The sequence below is a fragment of the Notothenia rossii genome, assembly GCF_949606895.1.
Source record: "Notothenia rossii genome assembly, chromosome: 7".
In the NCBI taxonomy this organism is placed as follows: domain Eukaryota; kingdom Metazoa; phylum Chordata; class Actinopteri; order Perciformes; family Nototheniidae; genus Notothenia; species Notothenia rossii.
In genome coordinates, this window is record NC_136905.1 from 35,415,897 (window position 1) to 35,427,567 (window position 11,671).

General features: G+C 39.3%; 1 protein-coding gene and 1 long non-coding RNA gene across 3 annotated transcripts in view; one reads left to right on the forward strand and one right to left on the reverse strand.

The window, feature by feature from the left end:
- The window catches only part of LOC307046683 (uncharacterized protein), a 377,110-nt gene that overhangs the window by 149,213 nt on the left and 216,226 nt on the right, over positions 1-11,671 (reverse strand). The window lies entirely within an intron of this gene.
- On the forward strand, positions 9,102-11,549 carry LOC307013781. The gene is made up of 3 exons (XR_013801060.1): positions 9,102-9,260; positions 9,338-9,407; positions 11,421-11,549. It is a non-coding gene; the product is annotated as an uncharacterized lncRNA (long non-coding RNA).

Here is an 11,671-nt window from a genome sequence, read left to right on the forward strand (position 1 = left end):
GTGGAGAGAGAACTCTCTCCTGTCAGACTGAGAGTCTCAGATAACCTCAGCTCAAGTGAAGTAAAGGACTCTCTCACTGTTTAGATAGTTAACTTTAGTCTAGTTATCTCAGTGGGTCTCAAACGTTTTGTTTTAAAAGGGGAGTGATTCGTAAAATACGCGGGAGAAATATGACCCCGGGAGGGCAATGAAATTGGGAGTGTCCCGCGAAAATCGGGAGGGTTGACAAGTATGAGTTGCAGTAGAAAATTCAACTGTAGCGCTGGTGCATTAATGGGAAACCCTTAAAGTTTGAGCACCCTCTATGAAACGTCAAGCTATCCCACAGCACCCCCTAGAGAAAATCTCTGGCGCCGCCACTGCCTTGATGGCTCGTAATTATGTAGAAGTTCAACAATATACTTTGGTCCTAAACCATGTAATGATTTAAAAACTAGCAATAGTACTTTAAAATCAATTCTTTGGCCGACTGGAAGCCAGTGTAAAGTCTTCAGAACCGGACTGATGTGATTCACTCTTTTAATGTTAGTGAGGACACGTGCAGCAGCGTTCTGAATCAGCTGCAGCTTTCGGATGGATTTTTTTGTCAGCCCTTTGAATACACTATTGCAGTAGTTGAGTCTACTAAAGATAAAAGCATGGACAAGCTTTTCTAAATCCTGTTGTGACATTAGTTTTTTAATCCTCAATATTTTCTTCAGGCTGTACTCAGCATTGAATCAAAATGCACCATAGCTTTAAATCTTAATAAGTTTGTGAGGCGTTTTGCTGAACAAGATGGTAATCGCCACATTCAGCTGTTATAGGCATGCCAACTTGATGCTCTGCTCACGGATGACTGATGATCATAATAAACTGTTAAGATGATGACCTTACGTGTGTAAATATTTTTTTTTCTTTGTGGGGGTCTGCCCCCAAAAACAGTTTTAAGTCCAGAGAAAGTCAAATAAGACCCAGCCAAACAAAAGTAATTACTTTGATTTAACTAGGCCAGTAGGTAAGGGCTTTCCACTGGATAATAACTGCAACGATGTATTATGTTTTAGCTGAATACACGTTTTTTAACCTTAACTGATGCAGTTAGTCACTTCTTTAATGTTTGTTCTTTCTGATGTAAAGTCAAGGTTGTAACTGTATGCAATGAAGTTGTGGGGCGCTGAACTGTTCCTTTGAATCTTTTGATATATAGTAATTACTTGTCTTTCAAATGTGTAGGAGGGTGAGCAAGCATCTTGAGGAACATTCATCATTAACTCCTCCAAAAAATATAGTTTATTTAATAATAACACTGAATATGTGAATCATAACAGTGATTGACAGCTGATAGGAATAATATGATTGTTAATAGTATCATATTAATTTAGACAAACATCGATGAGACAGTTAATTAATGTACTTATTGCAGCAGTCTGCATAGATTTGGCACCCCTGCTGGTCTAAGAGTGAGACAAACTCATTCAGTTATTGTTCAGTTAAAATTCATTAAATTATGTCTGCCACCTTATATATTTATATTTAAGGCTTTACTGATGTGCCACAATCGTGTCACCAAATGTTATTGAGTTAAAATAAATATTGTGGCTTTCCAAGTTAACATTAATTGATATGACTGCGATTAAATCAGCATATATTTCTGCCAGGGGATGCCACCCCTGAAATTCTCCTGCCACCCTCTTGCCACCCCATGAATATTTTTCTAGATCCGCCCCTGCAGCTCTCATAAGGTTTCATTCATTTTGTAAGAAGCTCATCCCTCAAAACAGAAGCCTCTTTTAAGAGGAAATATGAAGGGTATATTTCAAGCTTGATATGTAAATAAGTTATTGGGCTTTTTTCTTATCAACTTAAATATGTTAGAACATGTTTTCAACTTTAAAGACTGTGCTTACTAACACATGAATACTGTGTAATACATTTGAGCGTATATATTTAAAAAGTACAATATAAGACAAGCACAAGTTTAATTTGTGGGCCATATTTCACTGTACTTTTTTTATTTTATGAGGTTGGATTCAAAATGGCTCGCGGGCCGTAGTTTGGACACTGGCTTCTAATTATTATTAACAACACTTTATTATAGGTTGATTTGTTTGCACAAACTATGAAGTAAAGTACAAATAAATGTGGTGAATGGATTTTTTTCCAACAATTGTTCACATTTTATATTTTTTTCCAAACTCTGAGTCTAGATAAATGACAACCACAGACTGCTGACCTGTATGATTGCTGCACAGTGTTTTCAACTTTTGTTATTTCAGCCACTGTTACCTTATCTTATAGTAAACAAGTCTCTTCACTCAGGTGTTTTTCTACAGGCCCTGAAAACTTCAGTTACTAAACCGCTCATTAAAAAGCATAATCTAGACGCTTCAGTAATGAACAATTACAGGCCAATATCAAACCTGCCATTTTTAGGTAAAATCATTGAAAAAGTAGTTTTTCGACAGTTGAGTAATTTGTTGCATTTAAATAACTGTTTGGATGTGTTCCAGTTAGGATTTCGTCCAAACCACAGCACTGAGACTGCTCTTGTAAAGGACATCCACTTAAACACAGACAGTGGCAGAACTTCAGTGTTAGTATTATTAGATCTCAGTGCTGCGTTTGACACTGTTGACCACAACATATTACTAGACCGACTGGAAAACCAGGTGGGACTTTCATCAACAGTTCTAAATTAGTTTGAACCCTATTTAAAGGACAGAAACAACTTTGTTTCTATATGTAAATACAAATCTGAGTTGACAAATATGACATGTGGGGTTCCTCAAGGCTCAATCTTGGGGCCTCATCTCTTTAACATCTACATGCTACCACTGGCTCAGATAATGAAAACAACAAAATAAGTTACCATAGCTATGCGGATGACACACAAATGTACACAACCATTTCACCAGGAGACTACTCTCCAATTAACACATTGAGTAAGTGCATTGAACAAATCAATGACTGGATGTGTCAGAACTTTCTCCAATTAAACAAAGACAAAACTGAGGTAATGGTTTTTGGAGCCAAGGCAGAACGTATAAAAGTTAGCGCTGAGCATTAGTCTGCAATGTTCAAAACAACAGACAAAGCCAGAAATCTAGGTGTAGTCATGGACTCTGACCTGAGTTTCAACAGTCACATTAAAACAGTTCCTAAATCAGCTTACTATCACCTAAAGAACATATCTAGGATTAAAAGACTAATGTCACAGCAGGATTTGGGAAAACTTGTCCATGCTTTTATCTTCAGTAGACTCGATTACTGTAATGGTGTTTTTACAGGTCTCACAAAAAAATCTATTAGAAAGCTGCAGGTGATTCAGAACGCCACTGCTCGAGTCCTCACTAACACTAAGAAAGTGGATCACATCACTCCTGTTCTGAAGTCCTTACACTGGCTTCCTGTGTGTCAAAGAATAGATTTCAAAATACTACTGCTGGTTTATAAAGCACTGAATGGTTTAGGCCATAAATACATTTCTGACCTCCTGCTAAATTATGAACCGTGAACTGAGGTCTTCAGGGACTGGTCAGCTTTCTGTCCCCAGAGTCAGAACTAAACATGGTAAAGCAGCGTTCAGTTATTATGCTCCAAATATCTGGAACAAACTCCCAGAAACCTGCAGGTCCGCTGAAACTCTGACTACTTTTAAATCCAGGCTGAACACTTATCTTTTTGCCACTGCTTTTAATTGAAACTGAGCGGTTGTGTTTCATTTTTGATTAATGAACATTTGGGGCTAGTAACCCCAGGGAATCAGTGTCTGGGGACTTTGTCCTGGCTGATTTTCTCTGTGTATGCTGCTCGGGACGCATTTACCATACAAGTCTACGCAGCTCATGTTCGGAGAAACCTTAAAGAAAGGCATCAGTAAAATGCAACTTCTGTGTGAACTATTCATATCTTAAACTGCACTGTAACTTTTTATTCATGCACTTTTTATGTACATGACCATGTATTTTTTCTTTTAATGTTTCTTTTATTATCTTTTATTTTTAATGTCTGTTTTTAAATGCCTTTGTCTGAATGTCTTTCATTTTTGTAAAGCACCTTGAATTGCCTTGTGTTGAAAGGTGCTATATAAATAAACTTGCCTTGCCTTATCTGTTTAGTTCTCCTCTTTTGGTTTCGGAAGAATTGTATCCATAGATCAATATTTTTACTTTATGAGCCTTGCAGTTCCTCTGATGTCACTTCAAATCGTATTCCCTTCCATGCAAATGTAACGAAAAACTCTCAGGGAACCGCTCTCCACCGGCTACCCCTGTAAGTGAAACATTTCCAGGCTCTGTTGATTGATTGACATCTTACACAACTAATGATGATCGTCCTCTCTTGCTTTCTAACCAGCCATTAGATGAATACCAAGAAGGGTGACTGTCAAAGAAATGCAGGACATCGTCTGAATATTCGGGACAAATTATAAAAATGCTGTGCAGTCCGTCACAAATAGGGACACCTGGGTCCTTATTTATAAAGCCTTGCGTAGGATTCACGTGGGAAGGTTGCTTACGTAGGACAAAGCAAATGAATACGCACAGGCATTTTCCGGTTTATAAAACACTGCTCACGCACGTCCTACGCCGGTTTCCCTTTATAAATCATAATCAACTCGAAATGCGGTGCAGCTTTTGCGGACTTCCCGTCACGCCCATATTTGCCTATACATAGTCATTGAGACGCCCATATTGAATATTCATCAAACCGATTTCAGGTAAAACGAGCATGGCAAAGACCGAAAAAAGAGGCAAGAAAAGAAACATCACAAATTGTGAAGTTGAAATCCTTGTCGGAGAAGTAGAGACAAGGCAAAACATATAGTTTGGTGGGCACAGTATTGGCGTAACAAATGCCAAAAAGGCAACAGAGTGGCAGCATGTGGCAGATGTTGTCAACTCTGCATCAGCACAGGGTCAGGAAATAAAAAATCAGATATAAAAGTGGAGGCCAAAAAACCCCTTGCCTCGCACAGGCAGAGTGTCTGTTCCACGGGAGGGAGAAAGGTGGCACCGGAACTCACCCCCATGGATGAAAAGCTGGCTGGTATAATCGGTGAATCCCTCCTGAGTGGAGTGGTGACAGAGACAGAGTGGGACACCGATGTTCAGGGTGCACCGGATGAACCAGGTAACCACATTTATATACCCGTGTTTGAAATTAGAGTAAACCAATTGAAGTTGTGTTATATCTGATGGTATGTAAAGAAAACAATAAGTCTATTTAGAAAAACAAATCATAACTTTATTAACAACATAATTTGCATTTAGATGCTGCTTGTTCCAGCGGGGTAGGGGAACAGTCTGCCGGGGAACCGTCTACCGAGGAACCTTGTGCGTCAACAACATCTCACTCCCTGATAAGTCCAATAGCGACGCTTGGTCAGGGTCCTTTGGCGTGCAGTTGTGACGCGCCAAGTCTCCTTCAGCTTCATAAACGGACACAAAGAGCTTTCAACTGATTGCAATGTATTCCCGTCGGCGGAGGTATTTGACGCTTAGGGAAGCATTGGTCCATGTCGGCGGCAGTTAAAGGCAATGTGAGTGTCCATTCCCATTGGATAACGGAGGATTTTACACCCGGATGTAATTATTCTCCTTACTGTCGATTGATTTGACAGTGATATCTGCACCACTCATCAACTCCACAACACCAGATTATCCTTGTTAATTCCACAACATTGATTGGTTTAAATTGTGTACAATGCTTTTGTATTTTTCCCCTTCGATTCGGAGAAACAAATATATTTTCGGAGTTTAGGATGGCAGAACACTACACTACCCATAATCCTCAGCTATCGTTTAGAACTACACCATGGGCTTTACTTGACAAACCCCGTGATTAGTCCTCAAGCTCTGTGATTGGATGTTGGAGTGGCAGTGCGCGAAGTTTACACCGAGCGTCAAACAACCAGTTACCAACTTGGCGACTTTCTCGTTAAATTCGGCGGCTTTCCAAACCCTCCGGCTGCTTATTTTTGTCAAAAGCGACTAATGACTAATCTAACGACTTGCAATGGTGTTATTAGGGACTTTTCTGGTGTTTGGAGACTCACATATTGTTCAGCCGTTAACGCACTGCGGGTGCTACCGTGAGCCCCTCTGCACTCCCATAGTACTCACAGGCGCTCAGATTCACAATTGCCACTCGCAGCAGCTCAGCTGCAGTCAGAGCAGAGAGGAGACAGCCACACTCTCCCGCGTCGAGACTGCAAATTAATTGCACATGCACGCATTGACTCACACAGCCTCAGTCACTTAATCACCTCGTCCACTGTGTGTGTGCCTCTCTGTGACAAGCTAAACATCCACGTAGGTCATCATCTCACAGTCTAAACTGTATTCACAAAAGTACAGAAAGGAGTGGGAATCAAACCCTGAGTTTACTTTAAAGGATGGTTGAAGCCATTTATTGGAGATGACACACGGGCATACTGCCTTTATTGTCAGGGAGATTTCTACTAAAAACTATTTCTACTTTCTACTTTTTCTAATAGAGACATTTCTGATCTACTGTTGTCTGGATTTACTCTGGTGGTTTCAAGTTTTGATCCTTGAACGTTTTTTTTACTCCTCTCTCCCATGCTCTCTCCTACAGCCGCCAATACATGATATGCAAATGAGGCGATGACGTCATTTAGGGACCTCTGGTGACTTTTCAGACTGCCAATAGCTACTTTCCTTACTATGGAGTTGGCAGCACTGCAAACAGCACTTGTTTCACAAATGGAATGAAACCCATCGACGGCACACTATCCAAAACAGGACTCGAACGTGTAAAGAAAAATAGTGAAATAGTGCAATAAGAGTCTATATACAAGTGATTGGAATATGATATATTAGATAAATAATTTCTAAGTATTTCCAGATTAATGTTGTGGATGTTGTTTCAAAAGTGCAGGTGTTTAACAGTCTTATGGCCTGTGGAATGAAACTGTCCCTGAGTCTGGTGGTTTTAGTCCGGATGCTGCAGTACCGCCTGCCAGACGGCAGCAGACAGAAAAGTTTATGGCTGGGGTGATGGGGGTCTTTTGTAATCCTGAGGGCTTTCTTTAAGGTTAACCTGGTATTTTTACTCCACTACATTTATTTTAGTTACTTTACAGATTTTGATTAATGATGTGAAATATAAACAATCCTTAAATCAGACTTTAGTTACACCTGGGTCAAATTCAGTGAAGGTGATTGTCAAGTGCCAACAATCAGGAGAGATATTTGATAGTGGGTGCTTGAAGACTAAACATTTATCTGCAGATCCCTATAAAGCATATTCATTACTCGTTATTCTCTAATCGTTCATTAAAGACTGTATATAATGGCTATTTTGCACATCCCTTTAAAGATTTCAAGATTTTCAAAGGTTTATTGACATATCATATACACAACTACGGTGTAGTTATGCAATGAATGAAAAACTTGGGTCACAGGTTCCTTAACAGTGTATTACAAGACATCTATCATTATGTGTGTGTACCTCCACCAATAAACGTTGTATTCTGTACATTTCTTATTCTATCTACATACATCTCATAGTTTTAAATATGTATAATATTGGTTAAAATAAGTGCTTCAACATAGTTAACATTGCAGGAAAGTTGATTGTCAAGTCCCAAAACAAGCCATGCAATATATTAAATGTTAAGTACTTTGTCAGGCTTAATATGTATACTCCCAAAGCTTTTTTCTTACATGTATTTAAAAGAAGATCTTAACCTAAAGTATTATTTAATGTTTTAATAAAGCCTAATTAGTTTGTCTGTTTTGCACATCCTCATTCTGTTGATCTTTTGCTAAAATCTCCTCCATAATCACCTCAAACTGTTAATGTGCATGTACTGTATGTACTAAAGTTTGCATTGTGCTGACTAGAGCCAATAGATCCAACATTCTGGCAGCAAACTGTGTCTTTGCAATCATGCCGTGCCTTCCCAGCTAGCGGGGAACGTTCTCACAACTTTGGCTAACGTTACCTATTGGTTCTAACAAGGTTTTAAAGAAACGTTTTAATCTGATGTTCAAAGAACCTTTTTAGGAAGTTTATTTGTTCAAATAATGTTCCTACAAGGTTAACTAAGACATAACGTTTTAACTGCAACATTCAGAGGATGTTTTGAGGATGTTATTAAGGCCTGAGATGACAGAATGTTTTTTTATAAAACATTCCTTTAATGTGATATGTTAACAAAGGTGGAACGTTTTGCCTGCAACATTCTAAGGACGTGATTTGGATGTTGTTGGGTAACACATTAAAGATGTTCTTTATAAAATGTTCCCTCAATGTTACATGATAACAAAAGAAGAACATTTTCAAAGCAACATTCTGAAAATGTTTGCAGGATGTTATTGAGGCCTGAGATGAGAGAAAGGGTTGTATAAAATGTTCCCTCAATGTTACATGATAACAAATGAAGAACATTCTCCAAGAAACATTCTGAAAATGTTTTCAGGATGTTATTGAGGCCTGAGATGACAGAAAGTGTTTTATAAAATGTTCCTTTAATGTGATATGTTAACAAAGGAGGAACGTTTTGCCTGCAACATTCTAAGGACGTGTTTTGGACGTTGTTGGGCAACACATTAAAGATGTTCTTTATAAAACGTTCCCTCAATGTTACATGATAACAAATGAAGAACATTTTCAAAGCAACATTCTGAAAATGTTTTCAGGATGTTATTGAGGCCTGAGATGAGAGAAAGGGTTGTATAAAATGTTCCCTCAATGTTACATGATAACAAATGAAGAACATTCTCCAAGAAACATTCTGAAAATGTTTTCAGGATGTTATTCTTTTTTTATAAAACGTTCCTGTTATGGCAAATATTAACACGGTCATGGTCAACGTCAGATTTATTTCTAGAGCGCTTTAAAAAACAAACTTGTTGCATTTGTTTGAAAAGGATGTTTGTCTGATGTCACCACTTTTTCCTTTTGAAAAAAACAAACAAGCACGTAATTCATGATAAGCTGTAACCAGATATTGCATGTGTGACAAGAGGTTTTCTCCCTCCGTATCGCTGCACGGCACTGTGCCATGCGCCTCCGCATTTGTCACTGCTGGGCGCGCCGGAAGTATAAATACAGGGGTGTGGCGTAGCTCGTGACTTACCTATCAACCCCTTCGCTGGTGGCTGGAGCACGGCGTGGCCCGAATAAATTGTTTGTCGTGGCAGCCGTTTCGCAACACTCGCATCTGGACAGCGCATCTGACTGCCGGTGCAGTGGCGGAGAAGTTGCTCCGCTGAGGACTCCCCTGGGCGCATTGTTGTTATCACCTGGTGAGTTGCCGTTGTCTGCCTCCCTTTATCATCTGACACTTGGCTCCTGGCTTATTTTATATTATTTATTGCGGCAGCGGGATTTTGCCATGGCCTGTGCGCCTCTCTCCCCTGACGACTCGGGTGCTATGCTGTGGCTGAATAATTGTATGTATGGGAACCTGTAAATTCAGTTATTGATATCCATGTGTTTAATTGCCTTTAAATAATATTATATGTACCTGTGCCCTTTTCAGGCGTGCTATTAATTGATAGTCCCACCTTCGGACAACTGGTCCTGCTGTTTTGGCTCTTTGCAGTGACTCACAACTGGAATAACTTGCCGTTGCTTTGCGAGCTCTGAGGCGGCAACCCCAGTCCCTTGTGGTGGTGGTCTTCACAATTCCTATTGTTTGGTTTGCGGTGTGACGGGTGGTTTTCAGTTGGACCCTTCCCCCCTATTTATTTATTGCCGCCTGGTAAGCCCCAGCCCTGTCTTGTACCTCCTATGCCCCAGTGTGAACTTTTAGCTTTCTTAAGATGTATGAGTGCATACATCTTAATAAGTGCTGTTCGAATTCTCTACATGATAGGAAAGGAGGTTTCAAACTTCCTTTTATAACCTCCTTTAGCTTAGGAACCACTGGACCTCCCTCACCGAAAGGAGAGGAGAAAATGCTGCCCCACAATGCCTTGCAGCCGCAGCATTTGCCATCACACAACAGTCGGCCGTTCACAGAAACAACCTATTATGACGGAGAAATTATATCATGAAACTTACGGTGCTTATTAAGCATTTTAAAACGTATGTGGTAAGTTGCCAAAGTGCTTTGTTTTGAACGTTCAGCATTATAATCAAAAAGAGAAATATGAACGTTTTTACTGAAATGATTAAATAAAGTCAACATTTCACAGAGCTGTGTAGGGTTTGTTCAACTTTTAAAATATGTTTGAATGGTGATATACACAGTGATAGATGTTAAGGACTAACGTTTATAAAAAAAATACATCCCAGCTAGCGGGGAACGTTCTCACAACTTTGGCTAACGTTACCTATAGGTTCTAATAAGGTTTTAAATAAACGTTTTAATCTGATGTTCACATAACCTTTTTAGGATGTTTATTATTTCAAATAATGTTCCTGTAAGGTTTAAGGTTAACTAAGACATAACGTTTTAACTGCAACATTCAGAGGATGTTATTGAGGTCTGAGATGACAGAACGTTTTTTTATAAAATGTTCCTTTCATGTGATAAGTCAACAAATGTGGAACGTTTTGCCTCCAACATTCTAAGGATGTGTTTTGGACGTTGTTGGGGTAACATATTAAAGATGTTCTTTTATAGAACATTCCCTCAATGTTACATGATAACCAAAGAAGAACATTTTGAAAGCAACATTTGGATAATGTTTTCAGGAGGTTATTATGTTTTTATAAAATGTTCCTGTGATGCGAAATATTAACAGGGTCATGGTCAATGTCAGATTTATTTGTAGTGCGCTTTAAAAAACAAAGTTGTTGCATTTGTTTGAAAAGGATGTTTAAAAGAAATCTGATGTCACCACATTTTCCTTTTTAGAAAAAAACAAGCACGCAATTCATGATATTGCATGTTTGCGTAGGCTTGTCTGAGTTCCCAGCTAGACATTGTTGGTTCTAAAAACATTTTGAGAATGTTACCATTCATTGTTCTAGGAATGGTTTCATCGAGAAGTTTTATTTTGGTTCCTAGAATGTACTTCTGAAAGGTAGGATAATGTTCTCTAAAAACATTCTTAAAATGTTTGGTGATAACATTGTTTGAACATTATACCCCAAGTGTTTTTGTTGTTTATGCACATATCTCTATTGTCATATGGATCGATTAACACTTAGAAAACTAAAGACAGACATATAGAAGAACGGACCGACTATCACTGCCCGTCCCTGAAACCCCTGTTAGTGTTTGTATGTGTTTGTTTCTACTGTGTCTCTCTCTCTGCCTGCTGGTCTGCTCTACACGGCTGGGAGCAATCTCCAATCAACCACACCTGCAACCTGCTCTTCAGCCACACTATGAAAACCTGCAGCCTGCACTCATTCCCTGCCGGATTGTTGCGTGCCGCTCTAGCTTTTTAACAGCATATTCTTTGACAACTTTGCCTGCTTTTGCCTCACACTCATTTTTGTGTCTCTCCCAGGAGGAATCCAAGGCCTTCCACACTCCCAAGACCAGCCAGGCCTCTCTACCCACCCTGGAACAAATGTTTCCCACTGCCGCCATAACCAACCTCCACTCCCAGCTCCCCTTTTCTAATAAACAAATGTTACTTTCACCAGCTGATTCCGTGTCATCCTTTTACATGTGTTAATAGTCAAAATCCAATAGTTAAGTAAACTATCATAATCATCCTAATGACCACAGTGGTCAGTCCACTTACCCAGGAATTTT